At 50.9% G+C, this 13857-nt stretch overlaps 1 protein-coding gene across 11 annotated transcripts in view; it reads right to left on the reverse strand.

The window, feature by feature from the left end:
* PTPRF (protein tyrosine phosphatase receptor type F) overlaps positions 1–1178 on the reverse strand; it is an 85643-nt gene extending 84465 nt beyond the window's left edge. For 10 of the 11 annotated variants that reach the window (XM_036086098.2, XM_036086091.2, XM_036086090.2 and 7 more), the window contains exon 1: positions 948–1178. The gene's annotated coding sequence lies outside the window, so the exon portion shown is untranslated. The remainder of the gene's footprint in view (positions 1–947) is intronic. The other variant, XM_036086099.2, reaches the window with a different exon arrangement.
* Between the last annotated feature and the right edge of the window lie 12679 nt (positions 1179–13857).

Below are 13857 nucleotides of genomic sequence, written 5' to 3' on the forward strand. Positions count from 1 at the left end.
AACAGAGAGGCCCGGGGAGGGAGCCACACACAGCGGAAGAAACCCTGGGGGGGCGGGGGGTGAGACTGGGAGGCAGCGACACAGGGAGACAGAGATACAGACATTGAAGGGCACTGAGACCAAAACACCCAGGAAAACAGAAGCTGAGCCTGAAATGTGGGCACAGCGATGGGGACCGGGGCACACCGGGACGGGACGGGACGGGACGCGGGGCGGCGACTGAGTGAACTTTCCGGAGCGGGTCCGAGTGGACACGTCCTCACGGGACAGGTCGTTCCGGGGCCTTCAGGTCTTTGCGCCGGGGTGGGGGTGGGCACAGCCCGCCCCGGCCCCTCCCCTGCCCGTGCCGGCGACCGCGGCAGGCGGGGGGCTCCAAACTCGCGCCCGGCGAACCCCGGGCCCGCACGTGCGCCGGGGCCGCGAGCGAGCCGGGGGCGCGTCGGCTGCGGATCCCCTGCCGGCTGGGAGGGGGCGCCTGTGCGGCGGGGGCGGGGGCGCGGCCTGGACCCGCCCGGGGCTGGGGTGGCGGTGGGAGGTGGAGGGCCGCCCCCGGAGCGCGGCCCGCCGGTGGGGGGGAGACGAGGCGGGACCGAGGACGCGGAGCACAAATGCAAAGGGAAACTTTGCACTGGGGGGCGCGGGCTGCGGCTCAGGTGCGGCGCGGAGGGCGGGGAGGAGGGGGGCGGCGGGGGGCGGCGAGGAGCTAGCCAGCCGGCGGCGGCACCAGTGGGGGGGGGGGGGGACGCGTCTGCCGCGGGGTAAGCGCGGGGAGGAGGCGCTAGGCTCAGAGGGGGGGCCCAGCCGAGGCTGCGGGCGCGGCAGGTGGGGGCGCGGCCCGGCCTAAGCGGCGCCTCTAGCCCCGCTCGGAGGACGCGGGGAGGGGGCGGCGGGAGCCGGGAAGGAACGGATGCGGAGGGGACTGGAGGGGGGGCCCGGGGGTCACTCACCGCCTATCCAGGGGCCGTCGGTCCGCATGTCCCCCCCCCGCCAAGCCGCTGGGGCCGCTGCTCCCGCTGCTCTTCTGCCGCCGCCGCCGCCGCCGCCGCCGGGTCCCACTCCCGCCACCGCCACCCGAGCCGGAGCCGGAGCCCGAGCCGGAGCCGGAGCCGGAGCCGGAGTCGGAGCCGCCGCCTCTGCCGCCGCCGCCACCGCTCCCGCCGCTCCCGCGCCAGCTCCAGCCGCGCGCCCCCGCTCGCGCCCGCGCCCGCGCCCCTGCCCCTGCCGTGCGCGTCCCCGGCGCCGCCCCTCCCCTCGTGCACTCTTACTCGTAGAGCGGTGGAGCCGGGTAGGCCCAGCGAGGCCACAACCCAACCCTGAGTCTCAACCGACTGGAGCTCCAGTATTGGACCAGAACCCCAGTCATGAGCAAGGACAGACCCAAACTCCCATACGAAGTCCATATCCTATGAGTGGCTCCCACTCCTAATATGAACCTGGTAACTACTCTAGGACCCCATTTCCTCCCTATACAAATCTGCACCTGATAGTGAGCCCAGACCCTTCCCCAAACACAATATTGAGTCCAAACTCCTAAATCTGCTCCCACACTGGCACAAGTAGTCATTTTAATTTGCACCCCTATATTGACCCCAAATACCAGTTCTGAGTCTAAACCCCTTTATCATCTTTACCCAGCTAAACTTAATAGTGACACCAGCACCAACTCTGGTCTTTCAGTGGACCCCAGCACTAACGCTGATCCCCAGATCCCTATATGAACCTTAAAGTGCAACAGCTACCTTGCTATGGACCCCACTACTCTCTTCTGAACCCCAAGACTTACATAAAACTCTCAGTCCTAGGTCAACACCAATACTTTCTGAATTGGGATTCCCAATTCCAGAACTGGATTGGGTCACCTGAAAAGGACCTTACTGCAGATACTGACCTTAATTAAACCCCACAAATCCTTGGGGCAATTTAAGACCCTAATTTACCCCAACTCTAGAAATAATCTTAGAATGCAAGATTAATGAGACTAACTTTGTGGAAACTCTGCACAAATCTTCATCCCCATGCTCACCCTCTACTTATCTGACCTGGTATCAACCCCAGCCAGAGGCTGGCCAACACCCTAATACTTACACCAATTCCAACTGTGAATCTGAATCAAGTCTTTCATTGGTCCCTGAGTTCAAGACTTAATAATGTCCCCCAAACCTGATTTTAAAAAACAAAAAACCCTTGGTACTGAGTTTCTGACTTCTCATAACAAACTCAAATGCTGACCTTATAAATTTCTGGGCTAAACCTATAACTTACCTGAAGATTCATTCCAAGTCCTAACTCAGAGGGACACTTGGTGAGCTCCAAACCAAGAGCCACACATGTTGGCATGAAACCACCCCCTTCCCCATCTGCTCCAGACCCACCCTCCCAGTCCATGTCACCACCATTTAAGAATCAGCCACACAGCCCTCTCCTTCCCTTGGGAAGATGGGCACCTGCCCCTACTGCCCTAGGTCAGTTGACCCCTGGGGGTCTCTGATCTTCTATGGGTCTCCCTGATACCTTTGTGAGTTCGGAGGTCAGGTGAGAAGTAAATGAAGCTTGGGGATTGTTGAGGCACCTGGATTCAGGCATCACAGCGTTAATGTGCAGGGCAGGGGTGGAGGTGGCGTTTGCCGGTCTGGGCTGAGGGGTCAAGTTCTGATTCTCACCTAATTCACTGCCCGCTTTTGCCCAGAACTTGGATTCAGAAACAGTGTATGTGCGCCCCCTGGTGTGTGAGAAGGGGATGGACTGGCTCCGGTGATTCTGGGCAAACAATTAGATCCGGATGACAAATAGATCAAAAATGAATATTCCCAGTCAGTGGTTTTTTACCTATTGGTAATTTTGGTGTATTGTGGGGGAGGTATTGTAAGTTTTATGTATCTTTAGACATTTTGCCCGGTTTTCTGAGTTCGGAGCTGGTTTAGTTTCTTGGTTTTTTTCCCAAATTTAAAAACATATACTTTTTAGCCAACTATGCGTGCTCTTTGCTGACTTCCCGTTGGCTTCAATGGCCTATACTTTACGCACTGGCTACCCTTTCTCCATCTCCTTTACCATCTCCTGCTCCTCCTAGGGTCTATCCTAGGCCACCCCTTTTTCCCCTCTTCTCCTACCCCCTGGACCATCCTGGCCACCGCCAACTGTATGCTGATGACTTCCAGTCTGTCACCAGTCTGGGCCTCTCTTCTGGGCTCAGTTCTCATCTAACCAAGAACCTTTTCCATACCACTCCCTGGATGTTTGTCGGGTAAACTGAATTCACTCTCTCTCTCATCCCAGATCTGCTGGCCGTCAGGAGTCCCCATCTCAGGCCATGGCATCCTCATTCATCCTGTCACAGGGCCAGGAACACGGACTCTTTCTCTCCTGCAACCCCATCCAATCAGTCACCAGTCCTGCAAACCTTGAAAAATCGAAAGCGACTGGAGACCACGTGGCTCTGTGAGGAACATAAAGGGCAGGAGGTAGGGGGAGACAGAAAGATGAGGAAAGGAGAGGTGGGGGATGGGGAAAGACAGAGTTTCTGATTTGGGGGTTTCAGTCCATACAAAGCCAAGTTGGTCATAAAATCCCTTGCACATAGTCATTAAGTAAAACCCCTTAAGATTTGTTCTTCCTTAGGTGGGTACCTTGGATTTTATTTATTTATTTATTTGTCAGAGAGAGAGAGAGAGAGAGCACCAGCGGGGGGGCCAGCAGGCAGAGGGAGAAGCAGGCTCCCCACTTAGCAGGGATCAATCCCAGGACCCTGGGATCATGACCTGAGCCGAAGGCAGACACTTAACTGAGCCACCCAGGTCCCTAAGTGGGTACCTTGGAACCTGTTTACAGCCTTTGCTTCCTCCAGGAAGCCATGCTTAATCCCTGGCTGGGTTGAGGGCTTGCCTGTGGAAGTGCTAAGCACTAGGTATCAACACCCCACAGAGTGTGGGTTCCTTGAGGGCAGGAGGGATGAGACTGCGTTGCCCACTGCCATATCCCTGTGGCCAACGTGGGGGCCTAACACGCAACAGATGCTCCGCATGTTTTTGTTAAAGGAGTGAAAAGGTAAACTTTCCTTTTCTGTGTTCAGGGATCCATCAGACATAAATGACTAGGGAGGGAAAAGCTCCCTGACCAAGCCTCAGAGCTCATGCAACCCTGGGGCCTCTAGGCCCAGCATATGCTGGAGGGACTTGTGATGTCTGCTGACCTGCATGCCTGCTAGCCCGGACCTCACTGGGTCCAAAGCTCTGGCAGTGGAGCTCTCTCTGCCCAGCCCAGCCTGGTCTGTGAACACAGCACTTGGAGGTGGGGTGGGCAAGGGCCTTTACACTCCTGCAGTTGAAGCCAGCAGACCCCACTCTCTGCTGTGTTAACCAGGCTCTTGCTTCAGCCCCCACAAGGACACAGTGGTCTTGAAAACTCAGCCCGTTGGGCTCCAGTCCCCTGCTCACCCATCTTTCGGTACCCCGTGTGGTCAAGTGTGGGCCGAGGCACGGCACGAGGATGCCCATGTGCAGGCTGCCTGGGGCCTCACATGAAACTGGACACCAGGCCAAGGTAGAGAAACCAGAGGCCCAGGCCCCAGGGCCACACAGATAAGGACCTCAGGTGGCCGGGTCTGTGAGTGTGTGACAGCTATGGAAGGAGAGGAGCCAAGACTCTGTCCAGACTGCCAAACTCTGAGCGTGGGGTCCGTGTGGGACTGACCTGCCTCCCTGCTCCCGGGCCTGGCGGGGAGGGACGTCCTTGTGCTCATCTGTGAAGGCCGAGTGGTACCACGTGGTAGTTCTGTGTCTGCTGTGTTCCAGCCCCAGGGTGCAGGGTGAGGGGAGAGCCAGATGTCAGCTCCCACTCACTGTTCACCCTTTTGTCCAGGGCCTGGGCCCACTGGACGCTCTCCTCAAACTCATGTTGTAAATACATCTCTTAGTCGGTCTAAATCAGATTAACCTCAGCTTGAGTCCCTACCCAGGAGATCAAGTAAGAGTTTCATATCACTCACAACTCTCCTCCACCTCCCTCCGATTGTCCGAGAACTCCAGGGGCTGCATAACCCCCCAAAATGGTCAGTCTGTGCCCCACAGCTTTGCAGGGAAGGGCTGAGGTCTTTTTCAGGCCACTGCTGCTGTTGCAGCCATCAGCCGTCACTGCTGTGGGGCCTTCACTGCGTGGCCTCATCTACAGGGTCTCCCTTGTCCAGCCTGGGCTTTGGTAAGGGGCCCCCCACTCCCTCCATCCAGGCTCTTTCAAGGGAACCTCTCCCCTAGATGCCCAAAGTGGCAGCCTTGAGTTCTTGGCATTTTTTGGTGATACACAGCTACTTTCCTGGAGGCCCTGTCACCGGGGGATACAGAATGCCTGACCCCTGGCCCTGTATTCTTCCATGTTGGCCAATCAACTCCGAGATATGTGGTGTTCTCCCTTTTAGCCCACTGGAAAGAGTTCAGACTCTAGAACTGCACAGTAGTCTGTTTACCTTCTCAGGTGTGGGGCGGGAGAAAAAAGGCCCAGGCCTCAAACACAAAAGCCTGGTTGATGCCTTTCATTCCTTCCTGATGAGTCACTACAAGGGGGAAAAATGAGCCAGGGGTTAATTTCTCAGTAGAACACTCTGCTGATGATTTCGCCTTAAGCTTCTCTGAGGAAACAGAAGCCACCAGAGGAGGACACCATCATCTCCCCACTACCAAATCCACAGGCCCACCCCCATCTCCTTCCTCTCTGTCTCCCTCCTGGTTCCCACTATAGCAGGGGCTGATCCCCACCTGGGTGCAGGATGCTTCGGCTTCTCCGGGACTTTGCTTCTCCCCATCCCCCCACCACCCCCATCTTTTTTACTGTGGGTCATTCCCACCTGCTTGCAGTCATGTTTAGATCTCTCCCATCCTAGGAAAAATTCCTTGCCTTGACCCCACACTCCCCTCAGAGTGGGAGACATTGAGCATTTCTCTGCTCTCCTTTGCAGCAAACCCAAGAGCTGTTTATACATGAAGCTTCCACTCTCCCATCTCATGCTCATACTCAGACCACTACAGCCTCGCTCTCAGACCAACACTCCATGGCAATTGCTCTTGCCATAATGACTATTCACCTCCGTTTTGCCAAACCCAATGGCCCTGCCTGTTTTCAGCTTAGTGGACTTCCCAGCAGCCTTTGCTGCTTCCTGCCCTCTGCCTGGGTCACTTTGGTCCAAGCGCAGACAGGCCAGCTCCTTGACATCATCATAATGCCCATCTTCCAAAGGCCACTTAGGCCACCCATTCTTTTTTTTTTTAAGCATTTTATTTTTATTTTTATTTTTTTTTTATTTTTTTATTTTTTTAAAGATTTTATTTATTTATTTGAGACAGAGAGAATGAGAGAGAGAGCACATGAGAGGGGGGAGGGTCAGAGGGAGAAGCAGGCTCCCTGCCGAGCAGGGAGCCCGATGCGGGACTCGATCCAGGGACTCCAGGATCATGACCTGAGCCGAAGGCAGTCGCTTAACCAACTGAGCCACCCAGGCGCCCAAGCATTTTATTTTTAAGTAATCTCTACACCCAACCTTGGGCTCAAACCCGCAACCCCGAGATCAAGAGTCTCATGCTCCACTGACTGAGCCAGGCAGACACCCCAGGCCACCCATCCTTACTGAGCCGTGACCCCACCTCTGATCACACCTCCACTGCTCCCACCTTGCTCATGTGACCTCGAGATAGCTATTCAGTCTCATCAGACCTCCACCCTGTTCACCTCCTGATGCTCTCCTAACACATCAGTTCTAGATGCCAAGGCCCCATACTTTAATAACACTTGCCAATACCCCAAACCCTTTCCTCTCTGCCTTTTGATCATATGTGTCTGGCACACCCCAAGCCCCAGTGAGCCCTCCTTATCTGCCTTTTTTTTTTAAGATTTTATTTTTAAGTAATCTCTGCTCGAACTCGCACCCCCAAGATCAAGAGTCACATGTTCTACCAACTGAGCCAGCCAGGCGCCCCTCCTATCTGCCTTCTTGTGCTGTGTTCAAGCAGCCAAGTGACTCCACAGGTCAGCTTGATGTTCCCATAAATCATAGCCCCTAATGGCATATGGGCCTTCGGCACGTTTCTGCACCTGCTCCCTGCAATGGCCATTTCCAAACCTCCCCCTTCCCTTTAAGTCTCCCACCAGCCCATTTCCTCCTCAATGACAGAGGTGACCTTGCTGCTCCTTTACAGAGAGGATTAAAGCCACCAGACTGGAATGCCCCCAGTCTCCCACCGGCACAGCCCACATCTCCCTACATCTGCCCTCTCCCCTGCTGCATTAGAGAAAGCCCCCCTCCTCCTATCTCAGGCCAGTCCTCCTGCCCATCCTCCATTCCCTAGGCCACTCACTCAGTGTTATCCCCTCTTTCTCTGAGCACCCTCCCAACTGGATCCTCCCTACCCACCTGCCCCCTGCAACCTCCACCTGGCTCCCTTCCTCACTGCTGGCCATTTTGGGCTCCTATTCAGTCCAACATTCAGTCAAATTTGGCTTTCACCTCCCACAGCTCCCCCAGAACATGATGCTTGAGATATGACCTCCATGTCTCAAACTGGCTGGGCTTCCCCTCCCCCCCCCAGTATTCATCTTATTAGATCTCTTGATTACCGCATTCTTAAAACACTGGCTTTTTTTTTTTTAATTTTTTTATTGTTATGTTAATCCCCATACATTACATCATTAGTTTTAGATATAGTGTTCCATGATTCATTGTTTGTGCATAACACCCAGTGCTCCATGCAGAATGTGCCCTCCTCAATACCCATCACCAGGCTAACCCATCCTCCCACCCCCCTCCCCTCTAGAACCCTCAGTTTGTTTTTCAGAGTCCATCGTCTCTCATGGTTCTTCTCCCCCTCCGATTTCCCCCCTTCATTCTTCCCCTCCTGCTACATTCTTCTTCTTTTTTTTTTTTCTTAACATATATTGCATTATTTGTTTCAGAGGTACAGATCTGAGATTCAACAGTCTTGCACAATTCACAGCGCTTACCAGAGCACATACCCTCCCCAGTGTCCATCACCCAGTCACCCCATCCCTCCCACCCCACCCCCCACTCCAGCAACCCTCAGTTTGTTTCCTGAGATTAAGAATTCCTCATATCAGTGAGGTCATATGATACATGTCTTTCTCTGTTTGACTTATTTCGCTCAGCATAATACCCTCCAGTTCCATCCACGTCGTTGCAAATGGCAAGATCTCATTCCTTTTGATGGCTGCATAATATTCCATTGTATATATATACCACATCTTCTTTATCCATTCATCTGTTGATGGACATCTTGGCTCTTTCCACAGTTTGGCTATTGTGGACATTGCTGCTATAAACATCGGGGTGCACGTACCCTTTCGGGTCCCTACTTTTGTATCTTTGGGGTAAATACCCAGGAGTGCAGTTGCTGGATCATATGGTAGCTCTATTTTCAACGTTTTGAGGAACCTCCATACTGTTTTCCAGAGTGGCTGCACCAGCTTGCATTCCCACCAACAGTGTAGGAGGGTTCCCCTTTCTCCGCATCCCCGCCAACATCTGTCATTTCCTGACTTGTTAATTTTAGCCATTCTGACTGGTGTGAGGTGGTATCTCATTGAGGTTTTGATTTGGATTTCCCTGATGCCGAGCGATATTGAACACTTTTTCATGTGTCTGTTGGCCGTTTGGGTGTCTTCTTTGGAAAAATGTCTGTTCATGTCTTCTGCCCATTTCTTGATTGGATTCTTTGTTCTTTTGGAAAACACTGGCTTTTTTGACTCCCTCGACACTGTATTCTCCTGGTTTGTCTCTTAACTCCTTGGTCTTCTCCTCAGACTTCTTTGCGGGGTCGCCCTCCTCCACCAAATGCTCATGTTCCTCAAGGCCGATTCCCAGGCCTTTTCCTCCTCTTGCTGTGGACTCTCCCTGGTGATCTCATCCATGCCCATAGCTTCAATTACCATGCATCTGCTGATGATTCACACCTGTGTGTCTCCAGCCCGGGGAACCTCCTGTCTAAGCTCCTGACCAGCAGGTGCTGGGCCAACTGCCTCGTCAACATCTGCACCTTGATGTCTCAAAGGCACCCAACCCCAGCGTGTCCAAGACCTACCTCGCTCTCTCACCTCTCCAACGTTGTCTGTCTCAGTGAATGGCACCATTGTCCACCTAACAGGCAAGCCAGAGACCTAGGAACCATCATCAAATCCTGCCAATTTTACTTCCAAAGCATCTCTCTAACCTATCCTCTTCTCTTCATCTCTGCTGGTACCTCATTGGTCCCAGCTACCATTGCGTCTTATCTGGATTCCTACAGGGGCTCCTAACTGATCTCACTGCACCTGTCCTGCCCTTCTCCTGTCCTACCACGTCACTCCCCTTTTAAAACCTTCTGATGGCTTCTCATTGCTCCTGGGATAAAAAGCCAGCTTCTTACCATGTGCCGAATGCCCTCCCCTTGCCTATGACCAGCCTCATCCAGCATCACCCTCCCCCTTGCTCAGCTCCCTTCCTCTGTGCCAGCTTCCTTTCAATTCCTCAAACACACAATAACACCTCACTCCCAACCACCCGCACATTCTTTCTAGATGATTTCCCCACACCCACCTGTTTTACCTTTAGCTCATCTTCACTTTCGGCTCAAGCATCACTTCCTTGGGGCAGCCTTCCCTGACCCTTGGTCTAGATCAGGGTTGTTTGCAAGACATTCTTGCAGAGCCCTGTTTCTTCCACTAGTAATGATGCATACGTCTGTCTCTGGGACCCCAGCTCTGTGCAGAAGGTGGGGGAGTCTATGGGCATCTCAGACAATGTGGAGATGGGATTCAGAAGTGTGGTGAGAGCTTCTGGCTAGGGGCCTGGAGCTGCATAGGTGTATATCACGAACACCTCCAGGTTTCCAGGGACTCCCCACATGCCACCAATACCACCAACGCCACAGGCTGGACTGGCCCCAGTCAGGACAGACCAGATGCGGGGGGCAGCCTGGCGTCTGGAGATATACACGCCTGGTCTGAATTACAGTCATGGCACTTACTAGCTGCGTGGTCTTGGACAAATGACTTCTCTGAGCCTCGGTTTCCTCTTCTGTAAAAAGGGGACCCTGCTTACTTTGCAACATTGTGAGAATGGCATGAAATTGTGTTTATAAAGAGCTTCACCAGAGCTTCACACCACAGGTTCTTGAAAATAGAAGCTATTTGATGATTATTAGAATTAGCATAATCAAGACTCTAATAGCACCAGTTTGGAGGACTATTTAAAAGCTAATCCCACTGGGCCCCATATCCTGGTAATCCTCAGCCACTATCTGAATGAGAGCTGGCTTCATCCTCCATCAACCTTCTTCTGCATTTCCTCTCCCCTGATCCGACCTCCCACTGCTCCCTCCTCAACCTTCCCTATAGCCCTCCAGAAGCCCTCAGCCCCTTCAGAGGTCCTTTCTCTAATTCCTGCCTAACTGAGGACCCGGCAGCTGTCTCCAGGGAAGCTGCCATCCTCCACAACCACAGAGTGAGGAGGCAGGGGCAGAACCTTCCTCGCTCTCAAAAACCACTCCCAGATCATTATTCCTTCAGCCTCATGGAAAGAATCCCTGCTCATTTAAGGCTCGTGCCATCTGGCTCTTGCAATTCATTCATTCAACCAAGATTTATTGAGTGCTTTTTCCTCTTTCTCTCCCTTATCTTCTTTCACAAAGGATTTCGGTGACTTAGAAAAAAACATGCAATATAAGATGCCTAGTACCTAGTAGGACTCTCTATATTTGTGAATAAATGAATGCATTTAAAACTATTACGTAGATGTTTACCTCTCCCCGATACCCCTTTCAGAGGTGGGTTTCATCTAACATAAGCAGAGAAGTGAAAGGCTTAGTCTTAGACCTCCCTTGAGTTGTTCAACTGGGAGCTGGCCTGCCATTTTAAGTGATCTTCTAAGTCCTAAAGGGGATCACATCTCATAATGCTTGTCACCACCTGGAGCTTGGGATGTAGATACCTTAAGAAAACTTTACTCCATCCCCATAAACCCCAGCAACGAGGTGGGGGTAGAGCAGGACCCCTGCCCCATTCACCACAGCACCTTTTTATGCTCCCCAAAACCATCATATGAGGCTGGGTTGCAAGATGTGACTTGATTTAATGAAGGGCAGGACAGCTTCAAATAGTAATTATAATGCAGCAAAAGAAAATTACAGCTGGACAATAAGTAGGACTTTCCTAGAGACCAAAGAGAAAAGTATCTCAAGATTCATTTTTTTTTTTAAAGATTTTATTTATTTATTTGACAGAGACACAGCGAGAGAGGGAACATAAGCAGTGGGGAGTGGGAGAGGGAGAAGCAGGCTTCCCGCAGAGCAGGGAGCCCGACGCGGGGCTCGATCCCAGGACCCTGGGATCACGACCTGAGCCGAAGGGAGACGCTTAAGGACTGAGCCACCCAAGCACCCCAAGATTCATTTTTTTTTAAAGATTTTATTTATTTATTTGAGAAAGAGAGCAGGAGCAGGGGGAGGGGCAGAGGGAGAGGGAGAAGCAGGCTCTCCCCTGAGCAGAGAGCCTGATGCGGGACTCCATCCCAGGACCCTGGGATCATGACCTGGCTGAAGGCAGACGCTTAACTGACTGAGCCACCCAGGCGCCCCTAGTATCTCAAGATTTAAATGTTAACTTTACTCTCCTGGCCTCCTTTGAACAGCTTCTCTCTGGACTTCATCCTTCCTTAACTTCCCCTGGTAACCCACTTGCAGAAAATCCCTTCGGTCTTCACCAGTATAGGGTGGGGCGTGTCTATCTCCCTGGCTCCATTCCCTCCCCCATTCAGTTCCCCAAGTCAAGATAACTGGAGAGTCACGTCTGGAGCTTCATTAAGTCGGTCAGTAACCTGCACATTGGCACGTCCTCCCGAAGCTCATGCTTGTGGGGAAGTTGGCAGTCTACATCCCATTTTTCAAGGTGTGTTTCTTTTCTTCGAGGGCTTTCTTCTTGATATGCTATATCCATATGGGTTTCCTTAAATGTTGAACTTGCTAAACACATACATTCATACCCATAGCTCAAAGACAGACGTTACTTCTTAGGTCTAACACATTCTAAAGCCATATTGAGAAAGGAAATAATTCCTTAACTGCCTCATAATTAGCAGTGTGTCTTCCCTTCTCTCTGGGAATCAGTAAATCCGATTATTGTGGCAAGGGTAGAATGTCTGCTCCTTTCTTGATCCCCTTTGGGATTTGTATGAATAAGAATATGGTCATAGTCCCTTTAATGACTTTTCAATGATTTTCACAAGAGAGGCTTTGATGGCTTGATTTTAGGAAGCCTCAATTACATTCTTGCCAAGAGCTAATATCAATTTGGGGAAAGAGGAAGGGGATGACCTATTCTTCCAGTTAAATAAAATTAAGAGTAAGTGAGAAAAAAACAAAAACAGTAATCCAAGACAGTGTGATGCTGGCATAAAGATACACAAATAAGTGGAACAGAATTAAGAGTCCCAAAATAAACCCTTAACAGTTATAGTCAGTTGATTTTTGCCAGAGGTGCCAAGGCAATTTGATGGGGAAAGGATAGTCTTTGCAACAAATAGTTCTGGGACAATTAGATATCCACATGCAAAAATATTAATTTACACTCCTATCTCATGCCATACTCAAAAATTAACTCAAAAAGGCCATAGAGCTAAAACTGTAACAGTCTTAGAAGAAACACAGGAGTAAAATCTTCGTGACCTTGGGTTAAGAAGAGTTCTCAGGAATGACACCAAAACACAAGTAATAGAAGAAAAAATGCTACATCAGACTTCACAAAAATTAAAAACTTTTCAATTTGGGGCGCCTGGGTGGCTCAGTCGTTAAGCGTCTGCCTTTGGCTCAGGTCATGATCCCAGGGTCCTGGGATCGAGCCCCGCATCGGGCTCCCTGCTCGGCGGGAAGCCTGCTTCTCCCTCTCCCACTCCCCCTGCTTGTGTTCCCTCTCTCGCTGTCTCTCTCTGTCAAATAAATAAATAAAATCTTAAAAAAAAAAAACAAAAAAACCCAAAAACTTTTCAATTCAAAAAACACCAAGTGAAAACCAGGTTCAGACAGGGAGAAAATATTTATAAATCTTATGTCTGATAAAAAGGATTTATATCCAGAATATACCGCTCAATGATAGGAAGACAAATAACTAAATTTAAAAATGGGCAAAAGACATTGACATTGAATAGACATTTTGCCAAAGAAGGCATACGAATGGCCAATAAGCGTGTGAAAAGATGCTCAACGTTAGTTGTTAGGGAAATGCAGATTAAAACCACAATGAGATCCCACCCCACACCCACGAGAATGGCTATTATAAAAAAGACAGGCAATAACAAGTGTCGATGAGGATGTGGAGAAACGGGAGGCTTCATACATTGCTTGGGGGAATGAGAAACAGTGTGGCACCTGGCACCAGTTTGGCAGATTTTTAACATAAATTTACCATGTGACCCAGCAATCCTACTTGTAGCTATGTGCCCGGGAGAAACGCAAACATATGTCTGCAGAAAGACTTCTCAAGTGAAAGTCCATAGTAGCAGTGTTCCCAATAGCCAAAAAAGCTGAAACAACGCAAATGTTTTATCAATTGGTGAAAGGACAAACCAAATGTAGTATATCTGTACAGTAGAATACTATTTGGCAATAAAAAGGAATGAAGTACTGATAGATTCTACAGATGAACTTCAGAAACATTATGCTCAGTGAAAGAAGCCAAACACAAAAAAATCACATATGATATGATTCCATTTATATAAAATGCCCAGAAAAAGCACATCTACAGAAACAGAAAGTAGATTAGTGGTTGCCTGTGGGAATATGGAGTGACTAGAAATGAGCACAAGGATTCTTTTTGGGATGATGGAACGTG

The sequence above is a fragment of the Halichoerus grypus genome, chromosome 5, assembly GCF_964656455.1.
Source record: "Halichoerus grypus chromosome 5, mHalGry1.hap1.1, whole genome shotgun sequence".
Lineage (NCBI taxonomy): Eukaryota > Metazoa > Chordata > Mammalia > Carnivora > Phocidae > Halichoerus > Halichoerus grypus.